Genomic DNA, 27,914 nt, shown 5'->3' with positions numbered 1-27,914 from the left:
TTTGTTTGAACTTTATACACCAAAAGACATGGAAGTAAGTAGTTCAAGTAATGAACAGGAAGACCCAGTTGAGAATGTTAAAAAAAATGTAAATATGGATGCGTATGTGCCCGGACCATCCAAGAGATGTAAAAGGGGAAAAATTAACTTTATTACTCCAAGACTGGTTGCTGCTCTTGATCAATATAAGGTCACTCATAGAGCAGCGTTACATATTCTGACAGCGACGGCAGAAGCATTAGGCCATAATATAGAGGAACTAGTAATAAATAGGTCTTCCATTCACCGATGTTGAGAGAAAATCCGTAGCGAAGTTGTACAGGACCACAAAAACAATTTCAGAGATCATCAAGTGCGTTAGTTGTGTATTGGGACTGGAAACTACTACCGAATTTGACCGGCAGAGAGACTGTCCACAGGTTATCAATAATTATTACAGTAGATGGTCATGAGAGACTAATTGGTGTTCCCATTTTGTCATCATTAAGAGAACATATTGCTTCTACTATAGTTCATTCGCTTGAAGAACGGAATTTGGTAAAGTTTGTGCTGTCAGTTTGTTGTGACATTACTCCCGTAGAAGCAGGATACCGCAGAGAAGATTACAGAATACTTTTAGAACTGACCATCATATTCTTAGGTGGCATATCTCCTCAAGGAATTTTCTTTCGTTTGCCTGGAGTAATTTACCATGCAAGGTGGATGGGAAAAGCAATCTATTGTTTAAAAATATTTCTCTTTCGCCAACAATTTCGTTTAACGAAGCAAATAGCAACGCGTCTTCGAGAGTATGCATTCTTCTGATACAACTATATGTTCAATCTTGGTTTAAATGTGATCAAGCACCCCATTTGCCATTAGAAGACCTGCAAGTTTTGAAAGGTTTGTACAGTTATAGACAAATAGATGCTGAATTATCTGAAATGGGTCTTTCTAAATTTTCTCACCATCTCTGGTACTTGACGGAGGAACACGTAACATTTTTTTTATGCTCATGAAGTTAGCATAATGGAAAAACAAAAACAAAATGGCTGAAAGAGTTAAAACTATAAAGGGAAACCGTGAAGCAGCAAAGAGGCTTGACGCAAGAAGTGATACCATAAAAATTCTTGTGAAAAGAGAAACCAGTGGTTTTGTTATAACAAACACAAATTTTCCTCGAGAGTTTTAAAATACCCAAAGGGTTTCTTGAACATGATCCGATTTCATTTTCAAATAACAATGACTATCTTCAAAGAAAGACAATGGTTAAATTCACCTACGTAACAAGCGATGCAGCAGAAAGGGGAGTGAAACTAATAGAAGATTACAAGAACGTTCTTATGAAAAATGAGGAGCAGAAACAGTTTCTTTTGCAGATAGCGAAGGCCCACACATAATATTTTTCTAGATGTGACAACAGTGAACTGTGTAGCAAATAAGATTGAAAACTTACCATGAACCTACTACATAAATAAGCAATATTTCAATTTCTTCCAGGTTATAATTTTTCTTTTTCCTCATATTGGTCTATGAATCATTTTGATGGAAAAACTTATTTGTAGTTCATAGCGAAACAAAGATTTAAGTTTGTTTCAGTTTATGTAAAAGACTTCCAAAATTCTTACAAATCAGTGGCTCAATCTACAATAAAATAATATTACATCAAAGCATTTTGTTTTTCACACGTAATAACTCTTACATGAATATAAGTAACTTGAAATTAATACCAGATTTGTGCTTCTGGTAAAATGCTACCTCGAAACGATATGTCACATGACCCTCTTTCTATTTAAATATTTTGATCTGAATTCAAGATGGCGGACTTCAAGATTGACACCATGATAACGCTATACAAGATTAGGTTGATCTCTTCCTCTAGTTCCATTATCCAAGATATCTTCCCATTTCCTAAAGCCGTTTCTAAATTTCAAGGGTTTATTCCAGATTTTCCCCATCTATCTAATATAAATAAAATAAAGAATTTCTTTGTGTGTTTGTCTGTCTGTGTGCGGTCTGGGGACCAGACGAGTGGACCGAGAGTTACCAAATTTTGGTCAGGGGTACCATGGCCCAGGCCCCAGATCAAGACGAAGCCCTTGTTTCTAATTTCGAACCAGGGGGTCTCAGGGGAAGTCTTTTACCGGAACCGGCTTGGGAACCAGACAAATTGATCGAGAGTTACCAAATTTTATTCACGAATACCTTGGATCAGACTTCAGACCAGAGTTAAAGGTTTTAGTCAAAATTCGAACCAGGGGGTCTCAGGGGAACGTTTATCGGGACATGTAAAAGTAGTAGAAAATGACCGATAGGCCTATTGGTGTTGAATTCATAGTTTTCGCGGTCGCTGAAATCAATGGTGACACTTCCATTAGCGATGACTTGCAAATTTAGTTAGAATTCTATGCAGGCCGGGGGGATACCGAGACATGTAAAAAATAGCCCAAAATGACCGATATTAGTATCAAACCCATAGTTTTCGCGGTCGCTGAGATCAATGGTGATACTCTCACAGGCGTTGACTTCCAAATACAGCCCCCGTGTGAAGCATGGGTATATTCAACTAGAATACTATAAATTGTAAACATATTCAAACCTTTAGGTCACTTGAGGCATTATTTAATAGATCTAATTTAAAATTATTCAATAGATCTAATTTTTTTGCTGACTTAATTTTGTCTCATATGGAGCCATTTTAGGGGGTTCGTCCAAGGAGATTGCTAAATTTATTTTTCCCCATATAAATAAGGACCACCCTAATATATAAGGACCCCTTCCCCTCTTCTAAGTTCTACCATCAAAGTGATCTGATAAAAACTATCCCAAATTTAGACCTCATCAATGTTGAAAATTTGATCGAGGTCGGTCGAGTGGTTCAAGAGCTATGACGTCACAAAGATGGTCACTTAATATATATATATATATATATATATATATATATATATATATATATTAGTTAACGTTTTTGTTTTTACTAGTCGCAAGAAAAAATAAGTCTATACAAACCATTTGAGTGTTGTAATTTACCCCTTGCACCCCGTAGGATGCGCATTTAAATAAAAATGTAATTACAAAAATCCAGCTGGATGCTCCAAAATTTGTTTCAAACTGTTGAGGAGTTTTCTAGGGATGTAGAGACATACCGTTCGATCTGAACATGTTTGAAAAAGTTTGGAAATTGCACCTTTTCTCTCTTCAGAAACTGGATTTCCTAAAACCCTGGAACAAGTTGCTATCTTTCAGAACTTTATGTCTGTTTAACTCGAGATGTCCTGATATATTCTTTTTTGACATTTTTTAACCCAGCACGGGGCAAATACTATGAAACTGTTCAACAGTGTGAATTTCTATAGCGGAATAAATCATAGTTTTCTGCTTCTGTCGTTTCTCTGAGTATTCAGTATGTTTATTTGAAAACTCGAAAGCAGTTCATTGTAGCATAGTTTATTATATATTGTAAGGTCCCTTACACTCACGTGTAAACAATCTCCATAAACACATGTTTCATTCACAACCACATGCTATTATGTACAAACATTGGCACCAGCAGACGATGGAAGAAGAACACCAGGAAGTCACGAAGTTGGTTCGGAAGTAAACCGAAGATGGACGACCTTCTTCTCACGTACCACCCCTTCAGAGGACTACGAGTGAACTGAAGATCAGTTATCAACTGACCATTAAGAGTCTTCATCCGGGCGAAATTAAAATACCGCTAATTTTACAATAATTATGTGATATCTTCAAATAGATAAAAGATAATTGAAATATGGAACAAGAGCGCCCTAGACAATATTATTTTGCATGAGGTACCGTTATCACAAGTCACCTAGCGGCTTTCCGATTTCAGCTGTTTAGAAACGCGAAAATAAATGCCGATTTTCAAAATGGCTCGAAATCGAAAGCAGATAAGTGAGTCGTGATAACGGTATCTCATGTAAAATTATATTGTCTAGGGCGCTCTTGTTCCACATTTCGATTATCTTTTATCTATTTGAAGATATCACATAATTACTGTAAAATTAACGGTATTTTATTTTTGCTGGGATGAAGACTCTTAACCTACCAACACCTCTTTCCAGGGGGCCGCATTTGACGATGGAGATATCCTTCTAAATCTTATCTCTTTAGGTTGTATTGGACAAAGGAGATATCCTATAACTACCTTTTTCTTGGGACTGCATTGAGCTACGGAGGAATCCTGTCTCCCGAGGTCGCATTGAACAATGGAGATTCCTTGTAATCACCTACCCCCTGAGGTTGCAATGAAAGAAGGTGTGTCCACTTTAACTTAAGACGATTATACCTTTACCTCCGAAGCCACTACTGTGTGCTGAGGGTTCTTTAAACACTGAGAAACATTTTATTCTATTACAAAGAAACTTTTGTAAATTAGTATAGAGATATATTTTATAAATAAACTAGCTGAACCTGCGTTCTCTACACAGCGCATCATTCACATATGAGCATGAATTTCCTTGTCATTCCTCACATCTGTACATATCCCTTTATAGATACAAGTGAAGGACGTCTCGATAAAAATCGGCAAGGAATGTCATAAAGGAGAGATATTTTCCATTATTTTTTTCAATATCTCCCACCGTTTGCAAGATTTGCGCCTACTTCCGGTTAGAGTTCCTAATTCATGTATGGTCAGTGTTTTATTTCTTCTTGCATGCAGTATGTAATAAGCAAATACATTACGCACACAATTATAATGTCAGTGATATATGGTGTTCATTGAACAGATCACTCTAAACAATAAAGATTCATATTGGACTGGAGAAATGGAAATCTTTCTTTTTCATTATCATTTGGCCATGAAATAAATTCCAGAAATAAATATACTAACCCCATATATAAATGGGTGGTGTTGGAATGTATAACTCGTAGGATATGATACTTTTTAAAATTTCAATACTGTCAGTGTATCTCTAAAAATATATTAAAGAAATAACGGTCGTTTTTTAAAAAATATTCAATTGGAACTGAACAATCTACACAAAATTTGCAATCGATCAGTGGAAACGGCATCTTTCTAGAGCTTGTGGTTTCCGAGATGTCATTGGGAAAAGAATTGACCACAAACATATAAACATCCACAAATATATAAACTTTTCTTGATCGCAACATATAAGCCTAGCATTTTAATATTTAGATAGATGAAGGGCTTTAATCCCGCACTGTTTTTGTAGACTCTACCCAAAAACATTGAAATACATCGGCGGATCTAGCCCGGGGCGGGGGGCCTAGGCCCCCAGTTTTTTTGAGTGAAAAATAATTGAAGCTATTATTTATATATTCTTGAAAGTTTGTAGTAAACTCATGATATACGTATCATAGTCTGGGGTCCGACTGCCTCCCCCCAGTTTTCAGCTTCTAGATCCTCCACTGTTGCAATATTCAGTATATTATACAAGAATATCATAAATATAATCTTTATTTATTTATTTATTTATTTATTTATTTATTTATTTATTTATTTATTTATTTATTTATTTATTTATTATTTATTTATTTATTTATTTTTTGCTTAAGAGTTATTTCAAAATTCCTATTAAACGAATAACAGTTTTCATCTCAAGGAAAAAAATGTTTGTTTACTGGTTAAAAAATAATATCTTGGAAATTTGGACTTGATTTTTCTGTTGTAGGCTGTAAAATAATTTATTCTGTTTACGTTAAACATGCTAAATATACCTTCATAATATTGTTGTGAAGTTACAGGCACGCCACTGCTAGCATATTTGTCAGCAGTTCGTAAATCTAACTAAAAAATACATTTATTATTAAATATGCTGTTGGTAGTCTGTTTCAAACTTTGTGTCTGTTCGAAATTTCCAGTTATAATTTTTATTGGTATTTCTCGTTACAGGTATGTGCTTAGGACGTTGGTAGAATGCTGTTTTTCTAGTGGGATTTATTTTACCATAACATATCCGTAAGTACCATAGTATTATAAAAAAAAATCTACCAAGTTTTCAGGAGGCATGCCATGTGCTTTCTCTGAGACAATGTAATTGGGTCTGTTATTTGAGAGTGAAAATGGTTCAGAGACAACAGGATAAATTTACTCCCAAGTTTGTTAGCATCTTTGATGATAATGATCATCCTCATCATAGGTATTCTGCCATTATTAGCAGGTCACTTGCCGCAACTGAGAAGCTTCCACGTTCCACGGTCTTCCGCTAAATTCTTCGTGTTCACGTACGATTTCTCTGTGTTGATATAATCCATTAATTTTAGTCTTCTTCCCTTCCTCCCACTGTTTTCTGCCACCATAGCAAGTCCCTCATGATACAGTTCCTTAGCCAATGTCCCAACTATTGTGCTGCCAACATGTCTTGAGCCGTGGCAAAAATGCAAACTAAAGCTTACACCCTCACACACCCACGCGTTGAGCCAATAGGAGTTCAGCTGTTGCTAAGCGAAAGAAAGGGAGTGGAATTTCTTCAGCCGACAGCAGCGCTTGCAACGAAAGACTAGGGATCAAGTCAATGTAGTATATCTATAGTTTCTCTTCCTCTTCTTAATATATCTAAAAGTGTTCTTTTCTCCCCCAACATTTCTAACTCCCTCTCATTCGTTTTTCCGCTCGACCACAGCTAATTCTCACCATTCTTCTCTACACCCACATTTCCAAAGTTTCCATTTGTTTTTCATCATTTTTGCGTAATGTCCATGTTTCTGCCTTATACAGCACAATATTCCCCACAAAGCATTTTAAGACGGTTTTTCTCAACTCTTTATTCAAGGTTCTACAAAATAGTATTTTCTTCCCCCGTAAAGGCTTCTTTCGCCATTCCTATCCTTGCTTTTATTTCACCTTCACACTTCATGTCATCATTAATAATAATAATAATAATAATAGACACCTGTTCTATTCTTTCCCCTCCTACTTCTATATTTGACACCGACCGCTTCGTTCCAATCACTATGGCTTTTGTCTTTCTCACATTTATTTTCATTCCATATTCTTCACAGTCCTTCCTCAAGTTTTCTAATATCTTGTTGATTTCCTCTTCAGATTTCGCAACAAGCGCCATGTCGTCTCGAAAACTCTATACACCTGATTATTCTATTTCCTACTGAAATGCTAACAAAATTTGAATAAAAAGTCCCATTTTTTTTTAAAAGATATCCCTTACGTTTCCTTTTTTTTTAATCTTAACATCCAACAATAATACTCTGAGCCTAAGAAAGATGATAATGATAGTGAGCGAATTAGTGGTACGTAGAAAGTGGGAGTAAACGGTTAAAACCGTTGAAAACCCATGCATAAGATGTTTGTCTACAACAATGCGTCACTTTGCTATAGGATATAGATTTCTGGGGTTTCGGCTTCTATAGCCAATTCGCCCGTTGCGTATGAGGGATGACGTCACTTAGTGATCCGAGAAAGGGAAAGAAGGAAGCGGCCTGGGATCTGTATGTTAGCTACCGTCAAGGGCGCCAATTTCTCTGTAAATTTGGGGGGGGGGGGGGGCATTCAGATGCAGAAGGTATATATATGAAGATTTTAAGACAAATTGCACTCAAATTATGCCAAATATTGTATATTCATAAATACAATTGGGGCCCACATGAGCTTTCGGCGCCCTTGGCTACCACCCCGAAAGTTGCCTGGTGTGAATGAAGAAAACTCAGAAAAACTCAGGGTGGGTGACCTGTAAAACTTTTTATACATTTTGGACCGAGTGTCCTCATTGGGAATCGAACCCGGGACTGCTCACATCAAAAGTGAGAGCGTTAGCCACTACGCTACGCGTGGACGCAAAGCCCACTTTGCGTCAGGTAGGATTGAACCATGAGCCTTACACATTAGAATGAGCGATCTAATACTGATCTACATGCCCCTGTGGCGTATATTCGATAGGGATGGCCACAAAGTTCCGGTTCCGCGAGGAACCAGTTCTCGGGGATCCGGTTTTCAGAACCGGTTCTGGAACTGGTTCCGGATCTGGATCCGAAAACCCGGTTCCAGACCTGGATCCGAAGAACCGGTTCCAGACCTGGATCTAAAAAACCGGTTCCAGACCTGGATCCGAAAAACCGGTTCCGGGACCGGATCTTCTAGAACCGGATCCGTTCAGACCCGAAAACCGGTTCCACCAGGAACCGGTTCTGGCCATCCCTAATATTTGAGGCTTAAGAATATTGTTTAGGATTGAAATCTGTCATGGATAAAGAGAAGGAATTTCAAATTAAAAATATGAAATGAAATGAAATCTTTCAGTTAACGTTCCATGATTGTGTCCTTTAGGCTAAAGAAGACACTGATTAAAGCAAGTGGATGATTGAATGGAAGAATTAGAGGGGTGCAAACCGGGACTTCAGGGAGGAAACGGGACTACCCAGAGAAAACCCACGGATTCAAATTAAGAATAATCGCTCATTTCTGTTGTACACTCATGTCCAAAATGATTGTCGCATATCTATAACCGTCTTTTTGTAAGAATATGGCTTGATAATGATTTTGCACGGTACTTTTAATACTGATACTGTGTGCATGATCGGGAAATGTATATTGTACCTAGATATATTTGTAGTAAATTTCATAGGAAAAGAATATAAATACGAAAATTAGAATGAGTAAAACAAAATGTTGCTAAATTGACAAGAAAGTTTTATTTTCGTTTTATTGTTCTTATTTACTGCTGTAATTGAAATGAAATTTACCACATACATGTCTTTGTCGATTACACATATACTAACATTATAAGAAATACCGGGGCGAATTCATTATCAGACATGCGACAATAATTTTGGACATGAGTGTACATAATACCATTAGCATTACCTTTTATCAGGCTATGAATGGACAATCCAGCTGCCAAGCTGTAAATATCTAAATGGGTTTAATTTGACAAAGAAGAATCTTACACTATTTTTCCGTCTGCAAATCACAACACAACAAGGAGATAATTTTTAATACTGGTGATTTAAACCCAATAAGAAATCGCATTGCGGTGGACTCAGCATAATTTATTTACACTCTCAACTGTGGTAATACGTAGAAACGATCGTCCAGAGAAGAACATTACATAACATCTCCGCCTTGCTCCCTATCCCCCCACTCCGCACTACTCAAAATAATGGAATACGTCACATGGATGCATTATATAAGATTGTCCTTTGTCGTGGATACAAAGAATGATGGGAGAAACTGTTTTCTCTCCTACTAAGAGATGGATATTTTTAGATCTTTTTCTTAAACCACATTTTTCTTTAGGCCATTTTCTCCAAAGAACAGGAATAAAAGAATAAAACAGACAGAATAAAAGGGACATTGAAAGATTACTTCTGCTTACAATTTCTCTTCTATACTATATTATATATATATATATATATATATATATATATATATATATATATATATATATATATATATATATATACAACAAGCAAAATGAGCCTAGTAGGAAGCCACCATCTTGTCTGTAGGTGAATGCGGTGAGGGGGCCGCTAACTGAAAATGCGTGTGTGCGTGTAAATAAAGAATGTAGGGGCCAAATGAAAGTAGGGACAATAGGAAAAGGAGGATACTTTCTTCAGAGAGGATCATTCATATTGATTTATCCTCCAGTGAAAGCGTTTATTTTGACGTGAATGGGACAGAAACAAGAAGTCTCTCTCCCCGATGGATATTGATAGCCTTACGTAAAGGAATTTCTACTTTTTTAAGAAAAAAAGATGTTTATATATTATATTAATATATATACTGTAGTCATTTTTTAATATTAATGTGACAGAGTGAAGAGCGGGTAGATTTTTTTTCACTTCTCTGAAGTTGAAAATTAACATCTTTCCATTTGGAAGTATAAGTAATTTTAACGTATAACGTCACAGCTTTATTTTGTTTGGTTTCGACTTGCAAACTACGATTTCCACCCACCTATGCACAGACATCAGAGCAAAAACAGTTAAAGATAAAGAGAAACGGCGTTTTTTTCTGAACAGAGTTTGATTTACGAATTCTCCTTTATATATTTACTCTGACTATCTATGTCCGTCCGGGACACATACAATTTCAAAAACTATTTGCTGCATCACCATCAATTTTGGCCTCGTTGTACAGAGTCAAAAGTTAAGGAATTGAGTTCTCTGGTGGAAGTGATCCGTCCAGTTAATCCTAAGATATGAACAGTCAAACATGTGTTCCCCATGTGTTTCTATGGGAGCAATTATGGTTATCACCCTTGCCCGATAGACTATCCCGCTGTGTTGTTGAGATTAGCAGGTTAGTATAATGCTCAGGATACAAAATACAAATCTATCCATGGAATACAAAGGTTAAAGTGAAACTACGTGACTTTGTATTTGACAAAGCTGAAAACTTAAATATTTTTTTATTTTCAAGTATTAACTCACCTTAACGTAATTGTATTCTTAGTCTAATTAGAAGTAAAATGCTATATTTTAGCATTAACTTGGCTACATTTAGTTTATTAAGGAGTTTAGTTGACCAAAACATAAAGCAAACTCTTTCATGTGGTGTAAATCACGTACTGCTACTTTTAATTTAATTATTTTTAGTATGGATTTAGTGTCCCAAGTATAGGTTCCATCTCTCCACCTTTAACTTTCTGTTCAAATTAGAAGTAGTAGAAATCGATAATAATTTTTGATTTCAGCGTTGATTACCATAGAAAAAAAGGAGTAACATATAGTGAGAAATGTTTGTTTGATATCAAGTAGATAACCCAAGAATAGATATTTTGCTCATCCCTATTGGTCTACTCAAACTGGGAGTGGTATAAATTTAAGATTTCGAGTTTCAACGTTAATCGATATGGAAAGAAAACGATAACAAAATCGATAGTATTAAACGATTACTTGATGGGATTCGAAATTTCATTTTAAGGCCTCATTATTATGTCCTTTAGGCTAAGGGAGACGAATGATTATGATAATGGAAGAATTGTGGAATGATAATGTGGGAGGAAACGGAAGTACCCCGAGAAAACCCACTGATACGATGTTGTCCACCACAAACTTACTTGGACTTGCTCGTACTAGGGACCCCACGAACCGGAAGTAAGCGCTCTACCAGTGAGCCACCTGGTTCCCTTTGATAGGATTCGATGTTGCAAGAATACGAGTAGTTCAATCTCCCTGGAGAAAACAGAAGTTCTAGAAATCTGCTACAACTTTGGATTTCAATTCTGATTCTCTTAGACAAAAGCTGATAATACATCGGTAAACAGAAATGTTTCTCTTCATATCGTATCACTATCTGAAAAACAAGTTCCGTTACTAACACTATCCCTCTATTGAAAACCGGAAGTCATAGAACTACCATATCCAGTGTCAATATTGAATTTCGCTAGCTTGAAGTCTAGCGCAGTTTCGTAAAGTGAAACGCAACTCATTAGTTATCTGTATACAAGGTTTATCTGTAAAGTAATGAGACTGACCGCTGCACGGCGCTGCAGTCACTAGCAGCACCCTTCTTGGCGGGAAAGTTTGTGGTGGAAGATCTAAGCTAAGCAAAGCACCGGGAGGAAATGTTCGTAGTTTGAGGAAAATTTCCGTAATCTAGGGAAATTGCAAAGGTAAATTTAGCAGAAAGGGAAAAAAGGAAATTTTCGATAAAACTTTGAAAATCCAGAGAAATTCTCGCGCTGGCTGATTGACCAATACAAATGCTTAGTTTTTCATAAATAAACCAATAAAGTAGCAATAATTTATGTATATGTGTGCCTGTTCAAAGTAGCTTAATTTCCACCCATTGTTGGTTGGGTGTATTTGTGTGTATTTCTTGTAGAAAGAAACGAAGGATAAAGTAAAAAATATTAGAAGCAAAAAGCAACTGAATAAAGCAAATGCGGTTGGAACTTCCTTTAACATAGCTAAATTAATCTTATCACGTAACTACTGTCATAGGAATTGAATACTCAACAAACTAGAGAAAAGTTTATAAGAAAAGGGAAAATTTTGAGTAATTTGAGGGAAATTTTCCTGCGGAAACCTACGAACACTGGGCGGCAGTAGCGTTCAAGCTTTGGCGCAGTGAGGATCACGTCTGACGGGAAAGCTGTTTTTAAGTTTTTCTCACGACAGATTTTCACAAATAATTTTGTAAACCGTTATTTTGCACATGTTATGGTCTTTGGCGATAAATCTTACACTGAAACCGACAGTCGGAGTCTAGGAAATGTTTCACTTTGGCCACATTTTGCTTAAACCATTCGTTGAAGGGAATCCAGATCGCTCTCCATGTCTGCAACGGTCTCCCGTCCGTTCTTGAACTCACTGTACTACTGGAAAACCTTATCTATGGCGTCGGATTAGTAGGCCTCCTTGACCAAGACAAGCATCTCTGAAACAGGTTTGCCCAGGTGAAAGCAAAATTTCATGTGAACGTCGTGACAAAAACTCAAAAACAGCTTTTGTGCCACGCGTGATCTTTCCTGCAATCAGAATTCGCGACTGATACCGTGTGCGTTGCCAGTGTTGCCAACAACTTCTGAAGAAAATGGCTCGAAAATTACTCAAAAATGGCTAGATTTTGAACTGTTACTATACAACCCACATTGTAAATTTTAAAACCCTTTTTTGTGTGTAGGACTATAAGTGAGTTAAAGTAAAATTTGAAATGTTGAATTTTATTCGCTTAAGACTAACAAGCAACATACATGACTTTCAATTACAGGTACATTAAAGTCCGTCAACACTCACCTGATTTGTGAAAATCAACAGATATATTATCAGTTGAATTGAAATAAGCTATCATCTATGGAGTCACAGTTAGCGAGGAGGTAGAACTGAATGCACCATCGTTGGATTGTGGACTGGTTGTGTTTGTGTAGACTGCTTCTCCCAATTTTCAGTATTACTTCTTTCGGCAGGTCAAAGTCCTTACAAATACTTATTTCTCCGTACATCCACATGAATCATGATTGCATTGAGAGTTTTCAATCCTATTTGTTTCCTTAAATAAACAAAAACAGTCCCTGCGGGTTGAGGAAGCGAACAGTTTACTAAATATGTATTAGAAAACTACAAAACAAAATTTGTATTAGAAAACTACATTTCTTGAAATGAAATGAGAAAATTAAAATAATTAAAAAGTAGTAAACGGAGCTGTTACGGGAGCGACATTAAAATTCTTTCAGTTGACACGTATTGTTAAGTATCTGTAAATCTGTGGGTGGAGAGAGAAGAAGAAGAGATAATTTGTTGCGTAACAAAACACCCTCTGTCTAGAGAAATCAATTAATACGATAATATATATAATGACAAATAGACTAATTTTTAAACATTACACTTTATTTTCAAAGAAAAAGTATTTTTACAATTAATTTAACGGCTAATGAGACAGCATAAAAAGGCAAAAGAGTTTCATAAAATAAGCTATATTTAAGGCTATAAGCATTTCGTAGATTTGTATGGCTGAATGCCTCTCCAAATAGGCTATATTTAGCCAAAAATAGGCTAAATTGGCATCACTGTGCGTTGCTTATACTCTATAAATTCCTCTGCTGGGGTGCGCGCTGCTGGTGATTGGAGCGCCGCCCTGTGGCAAGTCTCATTACTTCACGGATAAACCCTGTAGGCACACTTCACCTGAAATATTTCTTCAGTATGGTCTTAGTATTAGCAATAATAATATCAATAATAATAATAATAATAATAATAATAATAATAATAATAATAATAATAATAATAATAATAATAGCGAAGAAACAGAACAATAATTGCATCTACAATACGAGAAGCAACTGTTGTAATTGCGAAGGGAGATTTGCAACCATCAAAACACCACATTCATTTAAAGCAATTCTAGTTTCACGTTGAGGAGAGAAGCTCTTATATATAGCCTATGTGTTTGGTTGTTCTGTTTGTGTTAAGAGAATGTTTCCTTTTACTCCGTTAAAAAAGAAAGTAAAAAGAAAAAGAGACAACCAGAGCGGGGGGGAGGAAGAAAGGAGAGGGAAGAGAATACAAGCATGTAGTCTTCTGTAACCGCACTGTCTAATTACTTCGCGAAAGTGTATACGCTTTGTCCAAACAAGAAGAAATTAAGACAACGTAAATTTTGCGAAACCACCGTCTCTAGAGGCTTAAGGAAAAGGGAGGTAAGAAAGTCTCAGGCTATCCGCTTTGAACTAACAAGTACTGTCACTTGCAATCTGCGCCAGTATTTAATTTAGAAATAAAATAAATGGTTTTACGCTTAAAGGTTTAGACATTTTTACACATGTCCAACCAAGGTTTATAAGGATATGCTTGTTTTACAAGTATGTTTTTTATATTGGTTAGGAAACAACAAACAAATTTCATGTTATTTGTGAAATTACTATCAAGATTAACAGTGGAAAAACATACTCAATAAGAAATTAAATGTCAACTAAAGGTACGTAATTCGTGTTATTATTCAGTTTAAAATCTTGTCGTCGCGAATTCTGTCGAGGAATTTGAAGCTTAAAATATATATATAAAAAACTATAATCATTCCTGTTGTTCTGTATGGTTGCGAAACATGGTCGCTTACTCGGAAGGAAGAACATAAATTGAAAGTATTTGAGAACAAGATCCTGAGACGAATATTCGGACCCAATAGAAACGGGAATGGGGAATGGCGGAAACTTCATAACGAGGAACTACATAATTTATATGGTTTACAAAACATTGTTAGAGTCATCAAGTAGTAATGAGCAAATGCAAGAGCAAGACCAACACCCGGGTGGTCTTGGTCTTGGTCTTGGTTTTGGTTTTGCACATCCAGTCTTGGTCTTGGTCTTGCAGTGGAACTCTTAGTCTTGGTCTTGGTCTTGGTCTTGCTTGCAAGAGTCTTGCAAGTTTTGCTTTTAAGAAATCTTATGCTTTTCATAGGGAAACTTTGCTCTGAGTATAAGGGATAATAAATTCTGCAATGCGGCGATAGTAATGCATATACAATGTGTTTCTAAATGTAATATAGTTTACCTTCGCGTAAGTATGATATAGTGTACAACATAGGCGATTACCTTTATTTTTTTAATTAGTGTCCACGCTTCACTACTTATAACATAAGCCGCAATGTTTCGTAATCGTTTTATATTTTTTTAACAGATTCAATACTCCTCTGGTTCCCAAACTGGGGAAGCTACCCCTGAGACGCATGATAGAAAATCAAGACAGCATAGATTACTGAAATACCATGAATTGCAAAATTATTTTTACTCTCTAAAGGCGTCAGATTTTTTTCTTTTCAACCACGATTAGGTAATCTTTGTATTGAACAAACTTCCCATTAAATATTGAGATTTTGGTTTACTTGATTCCAATACGTACTCTATGAGGCAGAAACATGGACATTATGCAAAAGGGATGAAAAATATTGGAGGTTTTCGAAATGTAGGTATGGAGAAAAAAGGAGAGATTTAGCTGTGTTGAACGGAAAATGAATGAGAAGGTGTTAGAAATAGTAGCAGTAAGGGAGAAAAGAATTTAAGATATAATTAAGACGAGGAAGAGAAACTGGTTTGGACATTGGCTGAGGAGGAACTGCATTGTGGGGGACGTGCTAGAGAGTATGGTGGAAGGAAAGAGAAAGAAGTGAAGGAGACTGTAATTGGAGGAAGGTATTAAAACCAAAAAAATGCTGCGTCAAAACTAAGAGACTAGCTAAAGGACATCCTAATCGAAGCTTTTCAGTTACAGTCTAAAGCTTCGATAAAAATTCGCCAAAATAAAATAAAATAAAATAAAATAAAATAATAATGATTATAGTCAAACCTAATAATATTTTAGAATAATTTGGCCGAAAACTGAAAAAATACTCAAATGTCCATGTCTTTTATGTAAACTCAATTCATATAAGTACTTTTGACCTTCATTAGAAATACAAAACAACGGCATCAAACTCCAAGTTATTTAAAACAACAGTACAAAATCACTTTTCACTTGTGAATATGGATTATTTATTGTTATATAATGTTATATTTCTCAATCCTCGAAGTACCAAATACCTAAGGAGGCTAAAAGTTATATTAATAAACAATTATTCAACGTATAAAATCCGTCCATGACATCAAACTTGCAGTCATATGCACTAAGTTTTTGTCAATGTCATGAAAATTTTATTTCGATATTAATTTTAAGTGCACACATTAAAAATTTCCAATGGATGCTTGAGGCTCAGGGCCAAGGCCATAGGCCTACCCATGTAGTCGGCAGCTGTGGTGTCCGGAATTACCAATGTTCAATCAGAGGCGGATCCAGGGGAGATGATCGGGGCGATTGCCCCTCCAGAAGAGGAAACTTTCTTATCTTATATATAAATAAAACCCATCCCAGAGTTTGGAACTGTAAATAGCTGTAAATAGCAGTGATGATTTAAAAGTGAATAACTTTTTTGTTATATTAGAAGTCTGCAATCTGCAATCTGCGATGAGGTGTTTTAAATGTTTCTTTTTGAATTCTGATAAACTTCTCTTCTCTCCTTTGATCTCTGATCTTCTCCTAATTGGTTAAGATGCTGGCGAACCTTCTTTCTTCATTTCTGGCTGATCTTTTACATAAATAAAGATATCTTGTGGTTATTGTAATGTCTTCGTTATCTTTTCTGTTATGTGTTCAATGTGCTCAAAGTTCTTTCTGTGGGCGTCTCTTGTAGAGGTCGGTGAAGAATGTAGTTTTAATTTTAGATTCCCATAGAGAAAAAACTGTTTTTATACTGATTCACCGTCACAAAGATAGATCCATCTTAGTGTTTATTACTCTATTAAAATAGGAAGTAGTAGTGTGAAGAAACCAGTATTTATTACTTATTAATTCATGTTGATTTCCCACATATTCATTTATTGTCTGCCTGAGAAATATAATTTTCATTAAGACTTGCCATCAAAGTTGTGAAGCTATTCCTTTTTTCCCTAATTACATAAAACTGTTTTATATACATAAAAAACGCTAGACATTCGGAAGACTTAGCTAATAAAATTCATTTAGTCTAAGAATTCAGTTAATGTTTTCTTCCGTAGTTTTGTGTTTTCTTTGCTGAATCGTGGAAGTGTTTGTTTACGTTATGTAATGTATTATATCAATGTGTATTTTATGTAATAAAACTAATAAAGTTCCCTTTCCGATTATCTAACCATTCTGACGTCAAAAGTACCTGTTGAGACAAAATCATCACATCAACACGTGTCTGAAGTCAGCAAAATCACCAGAAAATTTGGGTCCTTAAATACTCTCTTCAACCCAAAAACGGGGAGTTAGTCTCCAAAGTCAATCAAGAGCCAAACTTCGGAGTTAGTCCCCAGAGTCAATCGAGAGCCGGACTTCGGAGTTAGTCTTTGGAGTCAGTCGTGAGATTGTCGTGAGGCTGTCAACGGAGTCGGTCCGGGGAGTGCACGGAAGTCAGTCGGGGCCAAACTTTGGAGTTGGCTGAAGAACATCGAAGCAGGTAATTTAGTAAACAAGCCAAACAATCAGTAATTCTGTCAATGGCTTTATCTAGCTCAGTGGCTAGAGAGTCAGGTCATGTTATAATCAAAACGGCAAAACACCGGGCAATCATCATAAGGACATTAGGAAGTCCAGCGAAAAAGATGGAACAACAGGTACTGTGATATCAGATTTCATCCCTTCCTTCCCACGCCCCTCATCTACACTTTCTCTCTCTCTCTCTCTTCAAATATCATGAAATCCTAATTTTTATTTATCTTAAATTAAAACGGGTGTCGTCCGGTCCCAAAACCCGATCTACCTACAAAAAACACCCCAAACAATTCTCATTGACGACACAGCTTTCTTTGAAAATCCTTTCAAATTAAGCACCCGTAAAGGTAGTTTAAAATAGGAAATAGGTACGTTACTTCCTGTTTCGATATTGGATCCGCATTGTTTGTCACTAATGAGACTATATAGAAACAGGGCTACAGTGTAAAGTTAAGTTTAAACTGTAATACTGTCAATGTTCTTCCACCAGGAATCGAATCCGAGTACTCGTACACCAACTTCAAGTGTTCCTTCGTCTTAAGTATTTTGGAAGATAAAATTTGTGTTAAAAACAAAAAAAAAGGATAATTACGCATTAACAAAAGAGTACTATTTACAAAGTGTTATCAAAGAGTACGGTGAATGTAGTTACAGAGTCCTATCTTTTGATATTGTATCAATTCCAACTAGTAACCCCTGTAGCCTAAACCTTTGATATAGTCAGTGTCGATTTTGAACAAGTTGTGACATGTTAGTTCGCTTCCAGAGGCAGAAGAGTGAGGACGTGTTAAGATTGTCTGTCGCGCACCAACATTAAGTTTTGTTCTAAGCTGCAAAAAAAGTGCCAAACAAGCTCACGAAATATCAAAATTGGTATGGCGATGAAGTTGTGGCATTGAATACTCTTTACAAGTGGTATGAGCGATTCAAAAACGTCAAGGAGTCGGTTGAAAACGAGCAACGATCGAGACATCCTTCGACGTCAAAAACAGATGAAAACGTGCAAAAAGTGGCACAAATGATTTGTTCAAACAGGCGAAGACTATTCGAGAGCTTTTCGAAGAACTAAACATCACGTATATGCCCGTGAAAAGCATTTTAACCGCCGATTAAATGGGCGAATGACTTCCTTCTTTACCATGAAAACACTCCGTGCCACATCTTGATTTTGATCCACGAGTTTTTTGGTCGAAATAATATTTCTGGCTGTCCACATTCGCTGTGCTCTCCAGATATAGTTCCATGCGAGTCCTGGCTCTTCCGAAAAAAAAAAAGACCGTGCTTAAAGAAAAACATTTTGACACCATTCCTGACATTAAGAGAGGGCCATGACGGAACAGCTGAATGTCCTTCCAAAAGAAGCCTTCCAGAAATGCTTCGAGTCATGGATTCAACGTTGGGATAAATGCGTTGCTAACTAAGGACAGTACTCTGAAGGACATTAAATCCAATTTCATGTAAGTTTATTACTTTGTTTCTAATAAAATTATCCACCGTATTTTTTTTAATCACACTTTGTCTGCATCTCTATGACAATGAAAGAGGATCAGTGAACTCTGGCACAAAATGGTTCAGCACATCAGCTTATACGGGAGAACCAATCAGTGAACTCTAGCACAAAATGGTTCAGCACATCAGCTTATATAGGAGAACCAATCAGTGAACTCTGGCACAAAATGGTATAGCACATCAGCTTATACAGGAGAACCTATCAGTGAACTCTGGCACAAAATGGTATAGCACATCAGCTTATACAGGAGAACCTATCAGTGAACTCTGGCACAAAATGGTATAGCACATCAGCTTATACAGGAGAACCTATCAGTGAACTCTGGCACAAAATGGTATAGCACATCAGCTTATACAGGAGAACCTATCAGTGAACTCTGGCACAAAATGGTATAGCACATCAGCTTATACAGGAGAACCTATCAGTAAACTCTGGCACAAAATGGTTCAGCACATCAGCTTATATAGGAGAACCAATCAGTGAACTCTGGCACAAAATGGTATAGCACATCAGCTTATACAGGAGAACCATCCAGTGAATTCTGGCACAAAATGGTTCAGCACATTAGCTTATACAGGAGAACCAATCAGTGAACTCTAGCACAAAATGGTTCAGCACATCAGCTTATACAGGAGAACCAATCAGTGAACTCTGGCACAAAATGGTATAGCACATCAGCTTATACAGGAGAACCAATCAGTGAACTCTAGCACAAAATGGTTCAGCACATCAGCTTATATAGGAGAACCAATCAGTGAACTCTGGCACAAAATGGTATAGCACATCAGCTTATACAGGAGAACCATCCAGTGAATTCTGGCACAAAATGGTTCAGCACATTAGCTTATACAGGAGAACCAATCAGTGAACTCTAGCACAAAATGGTTCAGCACATCAGCTTATACAGGAGAACCAATCAGTGAACTCTGGCACAAAATGGTTCAGCACATCAGCTTATACAGGAGAACCTATCAGTGAACTCTGGCACAAAATGGTTCAGCACATCAGCTTATACAGGAGAACCAATCAGTGAACTCTGGCACAAAATGGTTCAGCACATCAGCTTATACAGGAGAACCAATCAGTGAACTCTGGCACAAAACGGTTCAGCACATCAGTTTATACAGGAGAACCAGTCAGTAAACTCTGGCACAAAATGGTTCAGCACATCAGCTTATACAGGAGAACCAATCAGTGAACTCTGGCACAAAATGGTTCAGCACATCAGCTTATACAGGAGAACCAATCAGTGAACTCTGGCACAAAACGGTTCAGCACATCAGTTTATACAGGAGAACCAGTCAGTAAACTCTGGCACAAAATGGTTCAGCACATCAGCTTATACAGGAGAACCAATCAGTGAACTCTGGCACAAAATGGTTCAGCACATCAGCTTATACAGGAGAACCAATCAGTGAACTCTGGCACAAAATGGTTCAGCACATCACCTTATACAGGAAAACCAACGTTTGAACCAAAGATCCTTTTGCACGAAAGACGAGTGTTCTCTCATGTTTCCTTTACTTCGGACTTTGAATGAAGTTGAAGGGTTTTCCAACATCAGGACTATATATAAGACGAATGGTTTAAGCTTAACATGCAATCCGGTCAGATTAGTTTCCATGGGATTCGAGCCCGGGTCTCTCACACCAAAGATGCGTCCGCTAACCATATTGTCACGAGGAAATTCTTCCTTACCTTGAAATTGTAGCTTTTATATTGATACTAGCCTTCGGCTGGCTGACGACTCCGACCCCAGACCCCCGTGTTTGGTCGTAATACGGCTTCGCACCTTTTAAAACCAAAATTCTTCGGAATTTCAAGTTTCTTTTCCTTTTTAACTATGTAAAAGGTAAAATTCCCAAAAAACTCCATTTAACCCTTTCACTGTGGAAGGCGACGGAAAAAAAATTCCCTAACCTGCGAATGTCGATTATAATCGACGTGTTAAAATTTGTCTGTATCTTGGTTTTGTCGATTGTAGTCGCCAAAGGTTTTCTGTGTGATTTCTATTGTTTATCGAAAAGAATAGAACACACACACACACACACAAAAAAAAAATGAACGGTGCAACTTTGGCGACTACTCTCGATAAGGCCAAGATACGAACAAACAAATTTTAACACGTCGACTATAGTCGACATTCGCATGTTAAGGAAATTTTGTTTCTGTCGACAAAAGTCGACTTCCTCTATGAAAGGGTTAAATAACATTTGAATTTCTTCATCCACCTTTAGATCCCTTAAAATCTAAATATATTCACTTTTGGCAATTTTCCTCTGTGGGTTAGTATTCGAAGGCTACATTCATGCCAAATTTCATCATTCTAATCTTGCCGGAAGTATCTAAACATTTTGGGGTGTACATGTCCCATATCAATAACATAGGAAAGACTTTCTAGTTCCCCTGTGACCAATGTATGCGCCGTGGTTCGGATTAACTTTTTATTCTCATATATTCCCCCTTTTCTTAATCTTAATTTCCAGTTGCACTACGACGATTATGGTCACTGCCCATGCCTACAATTCCGACTTGCGGTAACTGGAAATACGGCAGACGAAAATGTAGACAACGTAAAAATATCTGTTAAGCTACACGCATAATGGAACTAAATATTAAATGTACAACAAATGATAAAATCACTTTTTGTAGAAAGAATATAGTGTTACTGTATAAGCACAAATGTTACATGCACTCAAGTTTCAAATATATCTATAATTAACAATTCATTATTATTAACGCTGAGGTGGCGTGGCTTAACTAAGAGTTGACTCACGTGTTTCTTCGGCTAGCCTTACGAGTTGCTCCCTCGACGTCCTGTATCCAAATATGTGCGTTGTTTCAGGAGTTGACGTCCTAGGTTTGAGTCCCGACTGCTATTTCCTCAATAAGTATCCCAAGTTGGTGCTATGAGGATGATGTTTAATCCGTAGTCTCGGCCGACTCGTGCTTTGGGGCTTAGCTTACATTCGTTATGGTGAATAACAACTCCGACTGACTAGTCGCATCAAAACGTTTTCGTAAAGAGAACTATTATATTCAACTTCCAAACACTTTAGTATTAAACCGTAAGTCGCACTGTTAATTAATTAACTACTTAACTGGTTCACAAATTCAAGCCTTTCGTAATGGATGAGATATCTGATCACTAATGCAGGCATATGTATGTTGGCGTCACTATACAACTCGAAGATGCACACGTTATATTTTAGGCAGCAGTGAACGCTGCTATTGTGAAAGCGTGCTACGCGCGAATAAACAACGACACGGAAATTAGGTGCCGGAGGACTCCCTCAGACTGCTTGCTGCAGACTGAATGCTTTGTCCAGTTCACTATTCTATACATGTTCTCGGGGCTGGAGGTCCCCGGTGATGACGTATAATACCAAGTTCACACTCTTTGGCTGAAGAAGTGCGGACATTTTAAATAATCGAATCGGCGTTGGGCGATGACAAGAAGTAAGATGTTTTTGCAACTTTCCCGTTTTTCCGGACTCAGAGAGTGTTCACAAAGGAAATCATTGTCTCTGCAACGTATGTCCATATTTGGTTACAAAATCTGACGGAGGCTTACTAACACAGACGAAGAGACATGCCAAAGCGATGAGAGAATAGTTTCTAGAAGATTGGAGATATACGAGGCTTGGTTAATAAAGTTTAGATTAAGTCTGTTTTTCCAATATCTCTTTTAAATTTAGAGAAAATGAGCCTTAGGCCGGTGACACCCCATAAGATACCCTAAAGTTGGAAAGTTTTATTATTATTATTATTATTATTATTATTATTATTATTATTATTATTATTATATTTACTTGGGTAACGCTAACAAAAAGGTACAAACATGTCAAATTTCAAGTCGTTATTCCAATTCCAAGTACCTAAAATAAGAGATTATAGGTTAAGAACAGGTCCGTTTAAATAATGTGGAGAACTTCTTTATTCCCCCTTTAGACTCCCTAAAACTTAAAAATATTCACTTTTGGTAATTGTTTCTGTTGGTCAGTCCAAAAAGCTACAATAATGCCAAATTTCAGCTTTCCACGTCAACCAGAAGTATTCCTTTATTTTATGTCAGTTAGTTCATGTAGTTTTATATATAGTTCGGATATATTCATGGTTTATGTGAAAGATTTCGATAAATACCTAGATACTTTTAATTACGTAGATTAACTTGTCAATAAAACATGTACTTTCTATGTATGTTACCACTATTTACAGTAACGTGTTTACTTAGTATACAAATTTCATTCATATTTGTTGGTGCTTAATTTATGTATCTATGTTATTAAGGAAATAGATGTTCTCTGTTGGTATTATAAGATCCCTACCAGCGCAGTGTGATTTAGATTGAAGTAGTTTCTGACGATCTTGATCCCTCAAGTTGCTTGCGTGTTCGTCAGAGGATTTGCGATGCTAATTCCTTCAGATTCATGTACGCACCTTCACCAAAGACAAACTTTAGGAAGATCAGGTTAAAGTTAAGATATACATTTGCTCCCTTTCCTCTTCCTCCGTGGGAAGGAGGGACCGGGGTGGAGATGCTGTGAAGATAAGAAGAAGGATAGGATCAACATTTGTTGACAGTAGTTCTTAGCAAGATTGTGTGTACATCCTAGATACAATCCTTTAAATTCCATGGCAAAGATACAAATTTATCTCCTTTTGTTGTGTTTCTTAGCAAGATCTGTAGTTTTTTTTACTTCTAAACTATGCTGTGTATGAAGTGTCGGAAGTCTTACAGAACGGCTATGTCCGTCCGTCCTCTGTTGGCAGGTTGATTGGTTGATTGGTTGGTTGAAGGTTAATGGGGACGTCAGCAATTGAGGCTATTGGTCCCCGTCACGATAAATAAACCTGCTCAACACGGATTGCCTTTACGAAAATACTAGAACAGAGAAAACTATAAAACTCAAAACGGTGCACACTTAGAAAAAAAGATCAGAAAAAGGTAAAATAAATATATTCAGATAAAACAGAGAACGATAACAAGATAAAACAATAAAAGTGAATAAAAGAGAAAGATAAATGAACGAAAAACGTGACAACGGATTAAAATGCTCAGAGAACGTAAGACCAATAGCGTGAACGAAGTCAAAGTACAAGTACTAGCATATAGCTCAGCTCTTAAAGCACGGTCAATGATACCAGGCAGTTCATGACGTTCTCTGAGTTCTGAGTATTCAGAACATTCAACAAGAATGTGCTGAATACTCAGAGGGGCAATACACTCCTCACAATACGACGGCCCTCTGTTGGCAGGTATTAGAGAAAAACAGTAAGATATCGAGAAGATCAGCGACGCATGAATAGGTTTTCTCTCCCCTCCTTTAACCCTCTATTTAAACCAGAAGAGATGGACGTCATGCATTCCCAGTTTCAACGTTGATCGTCATAGAACAAAAACGGTAATATATAGCGATAAACGTTTTCTAGCAATCTGCTGAGCGTCTCAAGACAACACACCATCACAACCCAGCAAAACTCTGAAAAACCGGAAGTGGTTGTAAATTAACTAGCTTCCGGTTTCAAGATTGATTTCCGTAGAGCATCGCATTTGCTTCTGGTTTCTTCATACGAACCATTGTGCCCCTCTCACATTGTCATTCTATCAATTCCTTTTATAGACATTCATTTTTTATTAGTTATTAGCAAAATACCCGTTCTTCATTTTTATTAGTTATTAGCAGAATACCCGTTCTTCATTTTGTGGACCTGTGGTCGGAAGTGCATAGTTTCGAAGTGGCGAAAACGTGAAAAAGTGAACTTTAAAGGTTCATAGTTCCACTACTATAGGACCGATTGTAGTCTGGTCGTCACTGAGAGACTAGTAAGTGAACTATCCAAATATCCATCCCTTTCAGAACCTCCTGTACTTGCACAATAATTTTTAGAGAGGCTGTTTGGGAGTACTTGATCACTCTCCACCTACCTCTCCAAAAATTGGTGTACAAGTACTGGAGTATTCTTATGTAACGTAGATAGGAATCACCATTTAAAATATAACGATCAATTTATATTATACATATATTTTTACGTTACATTTCAGCCCACAGTCCGTGTAAGTTTTTTTTTTAAAAAAAATGTCAAAATGATCCAATCACATTAAATTAGGCACGGCAAATTATATCACTATTACCTTTATTCTCCAAAACTTCATTAATTATACTTTTCTTTTTCGGTTGTCATAGCAACGTTTTTAAACAAGTAACTATCTGCTGTTATGATAACAATAAATGCAGATTACACCTATAAAACCAAGGATGTTATAAATAGAGGATCCGCCCATACGTATCTCCATCCTATTAAATCGATGAAGCCAAAAAACAACCGAGCATCGACACGTCTGATTGGCTACTCTCGTTTCTGCCATTGTCTGATTGGATACTTTCGTTTCGGCCATGATTGTTGGCTCAAGACATTGCGATCCTATTGGGCGGAGTGGGCAGAGTAGGGGTGTGGCGAAACTGTGACGTATGGCTTCAAGATTTTGTTGTAAGGGCAGATCCTCTATTTTATAAGCTCCTTGTATAAAACCAACATATACTTTAACTATCGAATTAAACCTTATTTCTTTCTATTTAGAATCAACAACATATAATATATTCCTTTTTTCTTTTTCTTCTTCTTCTTCTACACGACAGATTGTGTACTTTTATGCACCGTTGCCTAAAACCAAGATATAAAACTAGAAGAAATTACAAAATAGATATACAATATCGTTGTACTTAAATATGGATATTTGGATAGTTCACATACCAGTACCTCAGTGATGTCGTAACCTGACTACAATAGATCCCATAGTAGTGGAACTATTAACTTTTAAAGTTCACTTGTCTTACGTTTTCGGGACTCTATAACTCCGAAACGAACCACTTTTTGAGCACAGGTCCACATGATATTTTTTTTCTTATTTTTCTCTTTTTCTTCCTTCTCTCCTCCATTTCTTTTTTTTCTCTTTTTTTTAAATAACCCCCCAGCAGTTGTAGATAAGCATATTTGAAGTGACGTTAGTCGATTATTTACTAATTTAATACATTAATTTAAAACATATTCTTATAATATTATTTTGCTGAACTTTTAAAGGTCTTATATGCGTCTCATAGGCAGATCCCCAACTTAAGATACCATACTGTAATATATTTTGTGTTAGTGCATAATATACCATACGTAAAACTTTTAATTCTAAACGCCCTCTTAATTGTACAAATTTATACAGCAATTTTCTTAATGTCTTGGCTACATGTTGAATATGCGATGTCCACTTTAAATGTTCATCAATTTTCACTCCTAAATAATTTTGTTCAGTTACTTTATTTATTGTATTACAGTTACAGTCTAAAGTATTAATACAGTTGTGATATTTTAAGACAAAATTTTGTGGCTGTCCGGTTATTGTTGGTGAGAAAGCAATATAATTGGTTTTCGTTACGTTTAGTACTAAGGAATTTTGTTCAAGCCATTGTTTTACTTTCTTTAATGTTATTTCCGCTTTTTTATAAGTTTCTTCCCACTTTTTCCCTGTTATTGTTATGAGAAATCTGTTCCTAAAAGATTATGACAAATTTTTGGAACACCCTGTATGTATAAATAAAGCATTTAATTCGTGTTATATAACGAACATGGTATCACTTGTGTGCAGTTTTGTTGTATTTTCTGTTTTTAGCAATTTTCTCTTCAGTTCTAAATAATTATAATTACAACCTAATTTGTCCCCAATTTTCTCCCAGGTACGGTACTGAAATATGTTTCTACCTAGTAGCGTTAATTAATATAAACATGGATGTTTGTATACAGAAGCAGACAATCAAAAAGGGAAGGAAATGTTTAAATTAATTATTATGATAAGTGCCCTTAAATTTTGCTTTATTACATATTTACCTCTTCCGCCTCCTCCTACCAGGAATCGTATGTAAATTACAATAAAAGATAATTAATGGTATCATAATTAAGTTCTCTGCATTCTCTCTTACTATATTGAAAGTTGCACTTACGTCACATTGTTAAGGCTCTGTTTGTTTGTCTGCCTGTTAATTAATGACAGCCAAAGAAACTTGAGAGCGTTTTCACGATAATAATTAGGAGCTACACACAAGCACTAATTAGGGCATGAGTATTGAGCTAAATAAGGAAAACAATTCAGGAAAAAAGAACGAGTTTAAGAAGAATTTTATCTGTCTTATTTTCTTTTTCTTAGAAAATATGTAAAGTTTTTTTTTTAAATTTTTGTTATGCAACATTCATGGGGAGAGGTAGAGAATATAAAGGAATATTTCATTTATATCTCATTTTCCTTGTTAAATACCATTAGAAGGGTTCAATTAAAGAAGTATCTGCAATTTGTGTCACTGTTAGAATTGTATGAGTCACTATCAGCTGTATGTGTGTGTGTGTCACCGTTCGGTATCTGAAATTTGTGTCACTGTTAGAATTGTATGAGTCACTATCAGCTGTATGTGTGTGTGTGTCACCGTTTGGTATCTGAAATTTGTGTCACTGTTAGAATTTTATAAGTCACTGTTAGATGTATGGGTGTGTCACCGTTTGGTATCTGCAATTTGTACCACTGTTAGAATTTTATGAGTCACTGTTAGGTGTATGGGTGTGTCACCGTTTGGTATCTGCAATTTGTGTCACTGTTAGAATTTTATGAGCCACTGTTAGGTGTATGTGTGTGTCACCGTTCGGTATCTGCAATTTGTGTCACTGTTAGAATTTTATGAGTCACTGTTAGGTGTATGTGTGTGTCACCGTTCGGTATCTGCAATTTGTATCACTGTTAGAATTTTATGAGTCACTGTTAGGTGTATGTGTGTGTGTGTCACTGTTCGGTATCTGCAATTTGTGTCACTGTTAGAATTGTATGAGTCACTATCAGCTGTATGTGTGTGTGTGTCACCGTTCAGAAAACACAGATAACAATAGATATACAATCCGTTCGTTAACACCCATGGCTCGATCACTCAGTAGTAGAGCGCTGACCTCTAGTACGTGGGGT

Source organism: Thermobia domestica, chromosome 11 (assembly GCF_964235325.1).
Source record: "Thermobia domestica chromosome 11, izTheDome1.hap1.1, whole genome shotgun sequence".
Classification (NCBI taxonomy): Eukaryota; Metazoa; Arthropoda; class Insecta; order Zygentoma; family Lepismatidae; genus Thermobia; species Thermobia domestica.
Note: the sequence above shows the minus strand (reverse complement) of the source record.